General features: G+C 48.4%; 1 pseudogene; it reads left to right on the top strand.

The window, feature by feature from the left end:
- Window positions 1–9082: 9082 nt before the first annotated feature.
- Window positions 9083–9201, top strand: LOC136654521 (5S ribosomal RNA; annotated as a pseudogene).
- The last annotated feature ends 3857 nt before the right edge of the window (window positions 9202–13058 follow it).

Raw genomic sequence — 13058 nt, 5'->3', positions numbered from 1 at the left:
TGGACTTGTTTGCTTTGAGTTTTGCTTTGAGGGAGACTGAATTTGTTGGCCGGGGGGGGGGGGGGTGTGTGTCTTGCAGGTGACTTTTTCCAACTGGTGCCACTACAGATCCAGAGTCAAGTATGTTTGCAGATACTCCATAGTAATGTGATGTGCAAAACCAGGACAGGCTCTCACCTAATATATAAAAAACAACCTCTGGCTAGAAGAGGGAACAGTTCCATCTTAGCCAAGAGCCAGGCTGCAGACACCCGTTTTTGTTTTACTTTATTTTTGATTTATGGAATCACAATTCAGTTAAGCAATAATACAACTGAAAATTAGTATTTCTGAATGCCATTAAAAAAATAAAGGATGCAAGTCTAGAAGAAAGAGGTTAGTTGTACAGACTGTGCACATTTCTTTACTTAAGATATTTTTGCCCTGTTTTTTCACCATACAAATGGGGCCCAAGGCAGTTCACAACAAAACAAGACTAAAGCAGCACCCATAAAATACAAAATAATTAAAAATAATAACAATAAATCCTTCAGAGGGCAAACACCACATGGCTCTCCATCGCTCATCATAAAGCTATTCCAGCGTGGTCTTTCTTCATGCGCTCGCATGGGCATTTTAGCCTGTGTTGCCCAAGCCCACCTGTCCTCCGTCCAGTCAACACACAGCAGGTACAGGATGTGATCCCAGGTGCTGCAAGGATTTGCTTCTCAACACCCTGATTCAGTAGCGTAGCTGGGGGGGAGTAAGTATAGAAGGCGCCACAACATGCTGGGTAAGCAGAACCACACAGTTGCCCAGAATGGCTCCAAAGGCAAGTGGGAAGGGGGGCTGCTTACACAGTGTGTTGTAGCACCTGCGTTACTTACCACACAGTCCCCGTAGCTACACTACTGTCCTGACTTTGAAGACATTGTGGGGAATATTCTGGATTCCCCAGAAAGAACGTGTGGTTCCTTTGAGCCTTGTCCTTTTGGAAGAAAATACCTGGAGGGTTCAGGGGAAGAGGTGCCAGGCCAGCCCAGGGCACTCTGGCCCAGAAGGCATCCTGATTGCTTGCGTGGTAGGGGTGCCCAGTGATGAGTCACCCAGGGCCCAGTGAGGTGGCGTTTGACCCAGTTTCCCTGAGGAGGAAGGACACTCAGCCCCTGTGTGCAAATGGGGAGATGCTGGCTGAGGGGAATGTGGGTCACTCCTGTGTATCCTGCAGTGCTGAGAAGCAGCGTCACTCCAGCCTCCAGGGCATTGTTCGCTCTTTAAGTGTCACAATGAGAACCTTCACGGCTTTGCTCTGGACAAACAGGGATGCAAACAAGAGAGCCAGTGTGGTTTAGGGGCTTGAGTACCTGACTTGCATCTGAGTAGCCTGGAGGCAAGCTCCACCCCTACTCTTTGGAACCACTGGATAGCCTCGAGCAAGTCTCCTTTCCCCCACAATAGGAGGAACTGTGGCCTACTTTGCAAGGCTGTTGTGAGGGAAAAGTACATTACAGGCTATAAAACAAGTTTGCAGAGCCAAAGCCTGAGAAAGAAACACCTCCCTGGTTTTGCTTTCATCATCATCATCATCATCAGAGTTTTTGCTCCTCTTCCCCCCAAGTATGCTTCCCCACCCCATTTTTATCCTCATGACAACCCTGTGAGGGAGGCTAGGCTGAGAGAGATTGCCTGACCCAAGGCCAGCCAGGGAGCTTTGGCAACCAGGCACTCTTGGGCCCAACTCTCATCATTATGGGTTGCCAAGGCCAGGAGCTGAAATAAATGTGCCTGCTTTTCTGGCAAGGCTCCTGCGTGTGAACAAGGCAGCAGTTTGACTTTAAGGAGGCACCCCTAGCTCTGTGCCTCTGAACGGAGGAGACCAAGGCCCCATTCCTGGGGTTCCAATCTCAGCCCCACCTTGCATTGATTGCTTTCCTGTTTAGCCTTGTGCCTCTCTTGCCCCATCCGTGAAATGGGATCTCAATAAGTGTGTAGGTGGCAGGAGGATAATGACTCTTGCGAAAGGTGCCAATTCTCCGTCACAGGTGCCCTGACCTGATTTGGAAAACTGCTCAGCCCCTCCCTCAGAAGAAGAAGCTCCTTGGAGAACAGCAACCCAGGGAGGGGCCAGCCACACACCTGGGCACTTACTCACCTGAGTACAAAGAGTTGTGTCACCTCCAGTGCCTGTTAAAGTTAAACAACCTGAGCCCGGCTCTGACCCAGTTGCAGCCCATGTTTCCTTGTCCAAAAATCTTTAGCCTATATTTGTCACCTTCCACTTGAGGGTAGGAATCCAATTCGACAGGGTGTTAATTGCAAGAAGGCCGAGAAAGGGAGAGGCAGAGCTGATTGGAGTGCTCCTTGCCAGGATGGAAAGAAGAAGCATACCAAAATACACAGTACCCTTTTGAGTGGCTGAGATGGGCATCTAAAGCTTTGTAACTACTTTGACGGACAGCTGGACCTGAGCATTCAGTCCTGATGTCAGGACTTAGCCCCGTGAGACGGAGAGAGGATGCCTGAGAAGGGACAGAGTGCTTTTCACTTATCTCTGGTTGAATGAAACCAGCCGCAGCACGTCTGAGCTAAGGCATGCTAGGTGCCGGTGTGTGTGTGTGTGTGTGTGTGTGTGTGTGTGTGTGTGTGTGTGTGTGTGTGTGACTGACTTCTACCTCCTGCAGATGAACCCTTGCCAGGTCTTATAATGTCTATTCAGAAGCAAGTCTTGTGGAATTCAGTGAGACGAGCTCCCTGGTGTGTTGGTATCGGACTGCAGCCTTAGAAATATCACCTTGATGGAGGTTTTTGCAGGAGTGGGTTGAGTTGAATAATCTTTCAGCACCCGCTTTCAAGCCCGTGGTTCCAAGAGGCCAGGAGCCAGGAATGGGGACAAAAATTTAAACCACTGGGGTGCCCAAGCTCTAATGTCACCTGCCGCCCCATTTAATGGTAGGACTGGTCTAACAGCTTCGCCTTGGAAAAAATGATGCTGGTTGGGTGGATCAATACCTAATTGGAAATAATAACATCCTTCTGAGTTTTTACCTGGATGTTTCCTTTCCCCAAGTTTCTGATGAGCTGCAGGGGAAAAGCAGAGGTCAATGCAATTAGAAGGATGGCAGGGGGAGAATGTCAAATCAATACCAGTGCTCCCAGTGCCTCCCATTTTAAGGAAGGGAATGGGGAGTATGACTAGGGTGTGTGTCTTTGTGCTCATGCACTTTGTACAGACTTCCTTTTACAATTAGAAATAACAAGTTGGAGAGATTTGAGGCCAGCTGGGAAATGTACATGTCTACTTTGCTTGTGGAGGATTTCTGTGTAGCCCAAAACCTTACATAAGAAGAGCCCCACTGGATCAGGCCATAGGCCCATCTAGTCCAGCTTCCTGTGTCTCACAGTGGCCCACCAAATGCCCCAGGGAGCACACCAGATAACAAGAGACCTGCAAGGCTTCCTGGGAATTGTAGTTAAGAACATAAGAACAGCCCCACTGGATCAGGCCATAGGCCCATCTAGTCCAGCTTCCTGTGTCTCACAGCGGCCCACCAAATGCCCCAGGGAGCACACCAGATAACAAGAGACCTGCAAGGACTCCTGGGAATTGTAGTTTAAGAACATAAGAACAGCCCCACTGGATCAGGCCACAGGCCCATCTAGTCCAGCTTCCTGTGTCTCACAGCGGCCCACCAAACGCCCCAGGGAGCACATGAGACAACAAGAGACCTGCATCCTGGTGCCCTCCCTTGCATCTGGCATTTCGAGGTAGCCCACTTCTAAAAACAGGAGGTTGGACATACACATCATGGCTTGTAACCCGTGATGGACTCTTCCTCCAGAAATTTGTCCAATCCCCTCTCAAAGGCATCTAGGTGAGATGCCATCATCACATCCTGTGGCAAGGAGTTCCAAAGACCAACTACAGGCTGAGTAATAAATATTCTGTATTGTCTGTTCTAACTCTCCCAACACTCAATTTTAGCGGATGTCCCCTGGTTCTGGTGTTGTGTGAGAGGGAAAAGAACGTCTCTTTATCCGTTCTGTCCAGCCCCTGCATAATTTTGTGTGCCTGAATCATGTCCTCCCTTACTTACTTGAACATGGACATATGCTGCTGTCGTGGAGCATCTTATCTATTTGGTTCAGAAAACCACATTGGCCCCCAAAGTACAGAAGGTGCAAAGACTGGAGCAGGCGAGTTTACGGAGCTCTTCGGTGGGCAGTTTTCTGCTTGTCTGGAGGGTTCTGTGAGCCTCACAAGTGAGCAGATTCCTTCCCACCCCTGATTCCTGGGTTTGAGAGGGGAGTTCAGATGAGCAGGCTTTGGGGTTTCCACATTCTGCAGCTTAATAGCTGGATTATAGAACATCATAATGGAATAGGGTTACCTTTCCTTCCACCTCCAAGAAGGCTCCTGCGCAGGGCTCTTCCATTCCAGCAGGATTCAGCACTTGCTCCTGGATCCATTCAAAAATGCATTTCAATGAAAGGGATATAAATTAACAGCATATATGCAGCAATCCTTCATGTCTCATAACAAGGACAGCAAGGCTATCAGTGGGGGTGGGTGGGTTTCAAACATTATATTATATTATACATTATTCTGTCCTTTAAAATGCAAATTATTTGGGCCTTTGAAATGCACCTCTTGTACCAATGTCTTAATAGTCACTTGGGGCCACACTAGATGAGATTCCTGGCAGGACCATAGAGGTCAGTGTGCCATGAGAAGAAAAATGTTGAAAATTGCTGGTCTAGGCTGACGGGCAGTCTTGGCTGTCTGGAGTTCCCCTCCCTACCTTTTTGGAAGACACTGCCAGACTCTGGACATGAGAACTTGCAAAGCAAATGCTCTTCCACTGAGCTATGGGCCACCTCTCAAAATGAACATTGGCAGCATCAGGATTTGAATCCAGACCTCCAAAGAAACTGGAGCTTTAATCTTATACGGCTCAGCCACATGACCTCTATAGGGTGCTCTGGAGAAATATCCGTTGGTTGTTATTGTTATTATTTCACTTTATAGCCTGTTTTTCTGTAACCAATATATACCGTTTTCTACAATGTTTGAAACATCTCAGACACTTATATATGTAGTGTCCTCCTTGCACCCTTAATAGCTGCACTGCAACCTGAAGTCCAACAGGTGTAGATACAGGGATTGCTAAAGGCTTTACCTATTGAATTTCTGCTTGTTGGGCATCTGATAAAAGCATGTGAACCTTGCCAGGTTTTTTTTTTTTTTAAAGTTAATAAAAGAAATAAAGGTTGCAGTCCTTGGTGAGAGGCATCTCCAGCCCTACTCTGTGCTCTGCCAAAACGGTGTGCATTACATACTGGGTAGATCACCAGTGTACATTACAAAATGGTGTTTCTTGTGCAAGTCTAGCTGAGGGGTATGCTTAGAGGCAGGAGAGAGACAACCTGTAAGCGGACACCATGAGGCTGAAATACAACTACAGTGGAAAACGAAGCAGCACATGGGAGGGCGGGGTGTGTGCAAATGCACACTGCAGTAGCATAGGTACACATTACACATACATAGGGGGGCAGTCTGGCCTCAGTCTCCCATCCCATCTGGGAGTGGCCCCAGTATCATTTGGAGACCACTACAAATGCCACTGTAACATGGTCCCCCTTCCACATGCACACCAGGATTCCATCCCACACCTGTTATTTCCTAAATCATGAAAAGTTGCTTTGGAATGTGCTTTTCCTTTGTTTTCGAAATCACACTGTGGCCCTCACTGGGTCTTTTCTTCCAAGCCTCCAAACACAGACATCCTTTTTGCTGTTTTTCCCCCTACCATCCAACCCAAAGAAGAGTCCTACGAAGCTTGCTGACCATTTCATAACATTTCGGTTTGTTCTCATGCAGGTATAGTTTTGCTGATGCGCTCATTTTGTTTTTAATTCTAATGAACCACCACACCTGCAAACATTTTTCAGACAGATCAATCACTTTAAAACTTTATTTGTCTGAACCTTTTCACTGCAAGGTCACAAATTAGTACATTTCTCTTGCAAGTTCAGATGTAAAACACAAAATAGCTAGATGGTGTAACCATTTTGTGACTCTTTCTTCTTGTCCCTGGCGGCTTTTGATGATGCCTCAGCTTCTGCCACAGTTACTTCAGTGAAAATTGTGTGTGTGTGTGTGTGTGTGTGAGAGAGAGAGAGAGAGAGGTGGCACTCAAATCCTGGCACTCCTTCCCTAGACACGCTCACCTGTCACCTGTTATCCTTTTGGTTCCAGGAAACTCTGTCATCATCTCTCCTGCTTTGAATGGCATTTCATGAGATCTGATTCTCTTTTAGTAGATTTATTTGCTGTTTTATTTGGATTTTAAATCACCAGCTCACTGTTTTTGGTCCCCCCCCTTTTTTAGGCTTCTATTCTCTGTGTTTTAATTTTATTGTAGTTTTTAAATTTTTTCCCAAGGGGTGTGTGTGCAAGATCTCAGGTACACACCTCACTGCATACCAGGAGCGCAAACCAGGGCGCCCTCTCCCTGCTCCCCCAGATCACCTTCACCTCAGCGCGAGGGCAGCTACACAGAATCTCCCTCCTTCTCTGTGTCTGTCAGAACTTTAACCCTCAAGACAAGAAGTAATTTAATTTTCCGCAGTGGGGGGTGCAGGCAGGGGGGAGGTGTGGGGAGAGAAGGGAGCCTGTTGGACAGGTCCTTCAGGGCTCAATTCCCCCTCTGTGCAGCTGAGAGCAGATATGAAGCCCCGGGCGCTTATCAGGCCAGTGTTTCTACACCTGGTCATTAAGAAGACCTGTCTCTACCCTGTCCTGCAGCTCTTGGTTACCTCTGCACAATCTCCAAGGACAAAACTGCCAAGAGCAGAGCACGTCACATTGCTCCTGAAAGAGACCCCAAGAGCACAAAAAGCCCCACTGCCCCCCCCCAGTGCCTTGGGAGACTGAGGCCGAATGCTCAGGTGGCAGACTGCACTTTCAAAACATGCACAACCCTTCCTTCCTGGCTGCTCTTCCAGGCCCCCAACCACTGTCCCCCTGGCTCCTGCTGGCAGAGGGTGGCAAAGAGAATGCAGGCTTTAGCTCTGCCTTTCCTCTGAGGGCTTGGGTGGCACCTGGGTGGCTGTCTCTTGCTTTATGGGCCTTGCAGTGAGCCTGGAGTTGAGACCCAGTTTACCCAGTGAGGCTCATGGCTGAAGCCTGGACCCGGGTCTCCCTGTCTCCAGCCACACCTTATGCCTTCCGCTGTACACTTGTGTCCATGGTGGAGGTGGAGAGCAGCATCCAACCTTCCCCAGGTGGCTGTATCCGCCTGGTTCTCACTCAGCGGCTTCTATGCTTCTGCGGAATCATGTTGTGAAACGTTCCAGCACCCTTCAATCTGGGATCGCACTCTGTCCTTTGGGTGCCCATTGAAATAGAATCAGGGGAGGCCTGGTTCCATCCAAATGGCATTGTGCTCCCTCACACAATTGTTGTCAGTTTTCCTGTAGCTGGGAACGTTTTTGAATATTCCTCACAGATGAGGACGCAGCCCCCCTCCCATAAGCTAGATCTCCCTTCTGGAGAGCAGAGCATGTCCTGAGCTCAGAGAAATGTTCTAGAAACCTACTGTGCAGGAAAGAAGAAGGGGAATCTGAAGCCAGTTGAATCAGGGCTGGCCCGGTGGGACTCACCTGGTTAACACCTGGTGCCCCAGTAGTACCCAGAAAGCCACAGTCACATCAGGGTGCATTCCAGACTAGAGATAGAGATCAGAGAAGCCCCGAGGAGAGCCCACGGCCTCGGCTTATAGGGCTCTAGGCCAATGGTTCACAAACATTTTTACATCAGGACACATTTTTAGAATGGCAATCTGTCAGAACCCACCAGAAATGATGTCATTCATCTGGAAGTGATGTCATGGCTGGAAGTGATGTCATGGCATGGTATTGAGAACAAAACGGCTAGTATTATAATGCCGTTGTACAAATCGATGGTAAGGCCACACCTGGAGTATTGTGTCCAGTTCTGGTTGCCGCATCTCAAAAAAGACATAGTGGAAATGGAAAAGGTGCAAAAGAGAGCGACTAAGATGATTACGGGGCTGGGGCACCTTCCTTATGAGGAAAGGATACGGCGTTTGGGCCTCTTCAGCCTAGAAAAGAGACGCCTGAGGGGGGACATGATTGAGACATACAAAATTATGTAGGGGATGGACAGAGTGGATAGGGAGATGCTCTTTACACTCACACAACACCAGAACCAGGGGACATCCACTAAAATTGAGTGTTGGGAGAGTTAGAACAGACAAAAGAAAATATTTTACTCAGCGTGTGGCTGGTCTGTGGAACTCCTTGCCACAGGACGTGGTGATGGCATCTGGCCTGGACGCCTTTAAAAGGGGATTGGACAAGTTTCTGGAGGAAAAATCCATTACAGGGTACAAGCCATGATGTGTATGCGCAACCTCCTGATTTTTGAAATGGGCTATGTCAGAATGCCAGATGCAAGGGAGGGCACTAGGATGAGGTCTCTTGTTATCCGGTGGGCTCCCTGGTGGGCCGCTGTGAGATACAGGAAGCTGGACTAGATGGGCCTATGGCCTGATCCAGTGGGGCTGTTCTTATGTTCTTATGGAAGTAAAATAATCAAGCAGGAAAATTTTTACCATATGATCAAATCAAATTGAGTAAGTAAGTAAGTAACAGCCCAATCCTATCCAATTTTCCAGTGCCGGTGCTGCTGTGCGTATGGGGTATGCACTGCTTCCTTTGTTGGGGGTGCAGTCACAGAAGCCTCCTTAAGGTTTGGGAACATTTTGTTCCCTTACCCTGGGCTGCACTGCAGCTGCACCGGTGCTGGAAAGTTGGATAGGATTGGGCTGAGAGCAGGTAAGTAAGGGCCCAATCCTATCCAACTTTCCAGCACCGGTGCAGCTGCAGTGCAGCCCTGAGGTAAGGCAACAAATGTTCTCATAGCTTGAGGAGGCTTCTGTGACTGCCTTCCCAACACAGGATGCAGTGCACACCCCACTGGCGCAGCTGCACCAGCACTGGAAAACTGGCCAGGACTGGGCCCTAAGTAAGAAAATTAAAAGTTTACAATAAGGAAAAGTTTAAAATTTTATTTAAAATAAAGAAGAACTCTACTACCCTGCACATGCCCGATCTCATCTGATCTCGGAAGCTAAGCAGGGTCAGGCCTGGTTAGTACTTGGATGGGAGACCTCCTGGGAATACTGGGTGCTGTAGACTTATACCATAGTCTTTCCAGACTGAAGGTTGCCAACCATTTCACTAACCTCCCAAGGAGTTGCTAAATATATCTATTTAGATATATCTATCTAAAAAAAAAAATCCCCAAACATCCTAAAGGCTGCAATCCTATCCACACTTACTCAGGAGTAAGCCCCACTGACCATGTTTGTTAAAACCATATACATAGTAGCATGTTAAAAATCGATAACATTTCCCCAAATGAAGTCGCATACCATGACAGCATCGAGTCTATTGTATTAAAAATAAAATACACGTTGAAATGAATGGGGACCCACCGGAAATTGACTTGCAACCCACCTAGTGGGTCCCGACCCACAGAAATGCTGCTCTAGCCAGTTAACGGCCCCATCCAGGCCAAAGACATTCTTTTTTCTCCCCCCCCCCCTTCATTTCCTGGAGACAACGTTCTTGTTACAACCCCTATCCTCAAAGTACTCTTAGCTGTTTGGCAGAATTTCTGTTGTCTATTTGCTTTGTCATCTTGTTCAATCTCCTCCTGGCCAGATCCTTCTCGGCAGCCCTCTTGGCGCCCTGCCAGGGTGATTGCTGTTAAACATTTATCATAAAGCATTCAAATGCCTGGTATGTTATTTGCATCCACCCTCCTGGCACAATGAGCCCTGCGCAAGAGGTCATTACATAATCTTCATTCTGCCTACAAGGAAACTGAGGCTGGGACACTGTGAGGGCGAGGGCGGCCAGCCCATCCTCGAAAGAGAACACCTTCAGTGGCATCATGAGCACCTAACTGTGCAGAGGGTCAGGCTGTTGAACTGCAATCCTACTTGGGAGTAAGCTCCATTGAGCCCACTGGGGCCTGCTTCTAAGGAAACAGGCCCTGGTTCACCAGGCTGGGGATATTGAACAAATATTTTTCTTTGTTTTCCTGGCAGGGCCTTTAAAAGCCTGCACTGGGTTGATGCCTGTCCTGTCTGTGTGTGTGTGGGGGGGGGGGGGGAAGGCTTCACCTGCTATGTTTTCTACTGACCTGCAGCTGCTGAAGGAAATAGATGCTTCTGTCTGGGATGGTCATCACGGACTTAGGTTGGCGAGTGTTTGAGGTTGCCTGGAGAGCTTGACGTGGGAAGGCTCAGATGCAACAACTCAGGGGCCAAGGAATCCCCTCTGCATTTGCTTATTCTCTGTCCTGAGCCTTGATATTGGGAGAAACAATCCCAGAGGGGTGTTAAGGCCCACCAAACTCAGAGGAAATTACTTCTGTGTCGACATGCAGAGGGTCATGCTGTATGTCCTGCTGAGCAGCTCAGGTTCCAATGACGCCCCGACAGTGACAGGTCGCTGTGCCCCACCACTGCTTCAGCGAGACTCTTAGCTGCCCTGTTCCCCACCAACAGCCACAGTGCAGACTGCTGTCACTCAGCGCAGGTAAAGGAGTCAGGGATGTTGCAATCAAACATTCTTTGAAACCCATGGATGGTTCTTAGTGGAGAGTTCAGCTCCCAACTCCTGCCCTGAACAACCGTCAGCTGTTCTGTTTGATCCATGAATGCTTCTTGATATCTGCTGGAAGATAACACCACCATTGGCCACCCTCCTCTCCTGCCGTGACTGACTGGGTGGTTCTGGTTCTCAGTGCTCACACTGCACAATTGTTTGAGTGGCAGCTTGGACAAGACCCAAAGAGGCAGGCATTAGGCTGATGCCAAGTGATATGACTACTTCTCAGGGGCCACAGATCCAAGCAAGAGAGGGTTGGGAATTCTCAGCAGCCCTTCTGCCTCTCAGGGAAGAGAGACAGGAACACCAAGGAGAGTGAAAGAGCTGAGAAACCTGTCAGCTCTGCGGGTGTCCCAAATATGAGGAAGTGTGTAGCAGACACCTCCTGTGGTCTCCCCAGCAGAGTTGCCAGTTTCCTCCTGGGTGTGTGTGGGGGTGAGTGAGTAAGTTTCTTACTGAGTTTCACTTAGAATATTTATATCCTGCTTTTTGACACAAGTCTGTTGGCAAAGCAGCTTACAAAACACTACAAAGCAACAAATTGGTTGATTACTCAGTTAGATGAATTGATGAGAAATGTTTGATCAACTATAAAGGTGTCCCAATTAACAAGGCGGTAAATTGTTAAACATTTGCCATGCAAGTGCTTATAGACACTGAGGACACTATTTCTTACAGAATTCTGTTAAGTTGGCCCAGTATGGCCTGAGTTTAGTGGTTCTTTGGGGCGAATGCCAAGAGAGCCCTTTCCCATTCTTGGCATCACCTGGCAGGACAAAGTTCCAAACAACACAGTCCGGGAATGTGCTGGAATCCCTAGCATGTATGCACTGCTGAAACAGAGACACCTGCGTTGGCTCGGTCATGTCGTGAGAATGGATGATGGCCGAATCCCAAAGGATCTCCTCTATGGAGAACTCGTGCAAGGAAAGCGCCCTACAGGTAGACCACAGCTGCGATACAAGGACATCTGCAAGAGGGATCTGAAGGCCTTAGGAGTGGACCTCAACAGGTGGGAAACCTTGGCCTCTGAGCGGCCCGCTTGGAGGCAGGCTGTGCAGCATGGCCTTTCCCAGTTTGAAGAGACACTTGGCCAACAGTCTGAGGCTAAGAGGCAAAGAAGGAAGGCCCACAGCCAGGGAGACAGACCAGGGACAGACTGCACTTGCTCCCGGTGTGGAAGGGATTGTCACTCCTGGATTAGCCTTTTCAGCCACACTAGATGCTGTTCCAGAACCACCTTTCAGAGCGCAATACCAGAGTCTTTTGAGACTGAAGGTTGCCAAGGACGGCTGCCTCATTGTTCTGCCTGGAAATGTTGCCATTGGGGCTGGGTCCTTTTGTGTGCCAAGCAGGGGCTCTGTCACTTCACTGTGATGACTCGCCTTTAAGAAGAGGCACCCCCTCCTCTATCACGCAGATAGTGATTTCTGCTTCACATGGGTACCTCATCAAACAAAGTACCCTCTTGGCTTTAGAAGGGTGGTTTGGTTTTTATGCAAATGTAAACATTAATTAGGGTTTAATTCATTCATCAGGCCAAAATTTCACTAATTTTCAGCCCTAATCAAACCCCATTCAGATTTCTTCGGAAACCAAAGAAAGGCTCTCTGCACTTGCATGGGGGCACTCTTCCTTTCGGCATCACACATCCCAAGGCTGAAGCATCTAAATAGGGTTTATCAAAATGAGTGTCAAACCTGGATGAGGAGGAGACAAAAAAAGAGACCTGGAACCTCTACCTACATAAGAAACATAAGAACAGCCCCACCGGATCAGGCCATGGTCCATCTAGTCCAGCTTCCTGTATCTCACAGCGGCCCACCAAATGCCCCAGGGAGCACACCAGATAACAACAGACCTCATCCTGGTGCCCTCCCTTGCATCTGGCATTCTGACATAGCCCATTTCTAAAATCAGGAGGTTGCGCATACACATCATGGCTTGTAACCCATAATGGATTTTTCCTCCAGAAACTTGTCCAATCCCCTTTTAAAGGCAACCAGGCCAGATGCCGTCACCACATCCTGTGGCAAGGAGTTCCACAGACCGACCACACGCTGAGTAAAGAGATATTTTATTTTGTCTGTCCTAACTCTCCCAACACTCAATTTTAGTGGGTGTCCCCTGGTTCTGGTGTTACGTGAGAGTGTAAAGAGCATCTCTCTATCCATCCCCTGCATAATTTTGTATGTCTCAGTCATGTCCTCCCTCAGGTGTCTCTTTTCTAGGCTGAAGAGGCCCAAATGCCGTAGCCTTTCCTCATAAGGAAGGTGCCCCAGCCCAGTAATCATCTTAGTCGCTCTCTTTTGCACCTTTTCCATTTCCACTATGTCCTTTTTGAGATAGGGTAACCTGGACCTGTTACCCTATGC

Source organism: Tiliqua scincoides, chromosome 5, assembly GCF_035046505.1.
Source record: "Tiliqua scincoides isolate rTilSci1 chromosome 5, rTilSci1.hap2, whole genome shotgun sequence".
NCBI classification, from domain to species: domain Eukaryota; kingdom Metazoa; phylum Chordata; class Lepidosauria; order Squamata; family Scincidae; genus Tiliqua; species Tiliqua scincoides.
The sequence above is the reverse complement of the archived record's forward strand: the minus strand, read 5'-3'. Positions and strand labels throughout refer to the sequence as shown.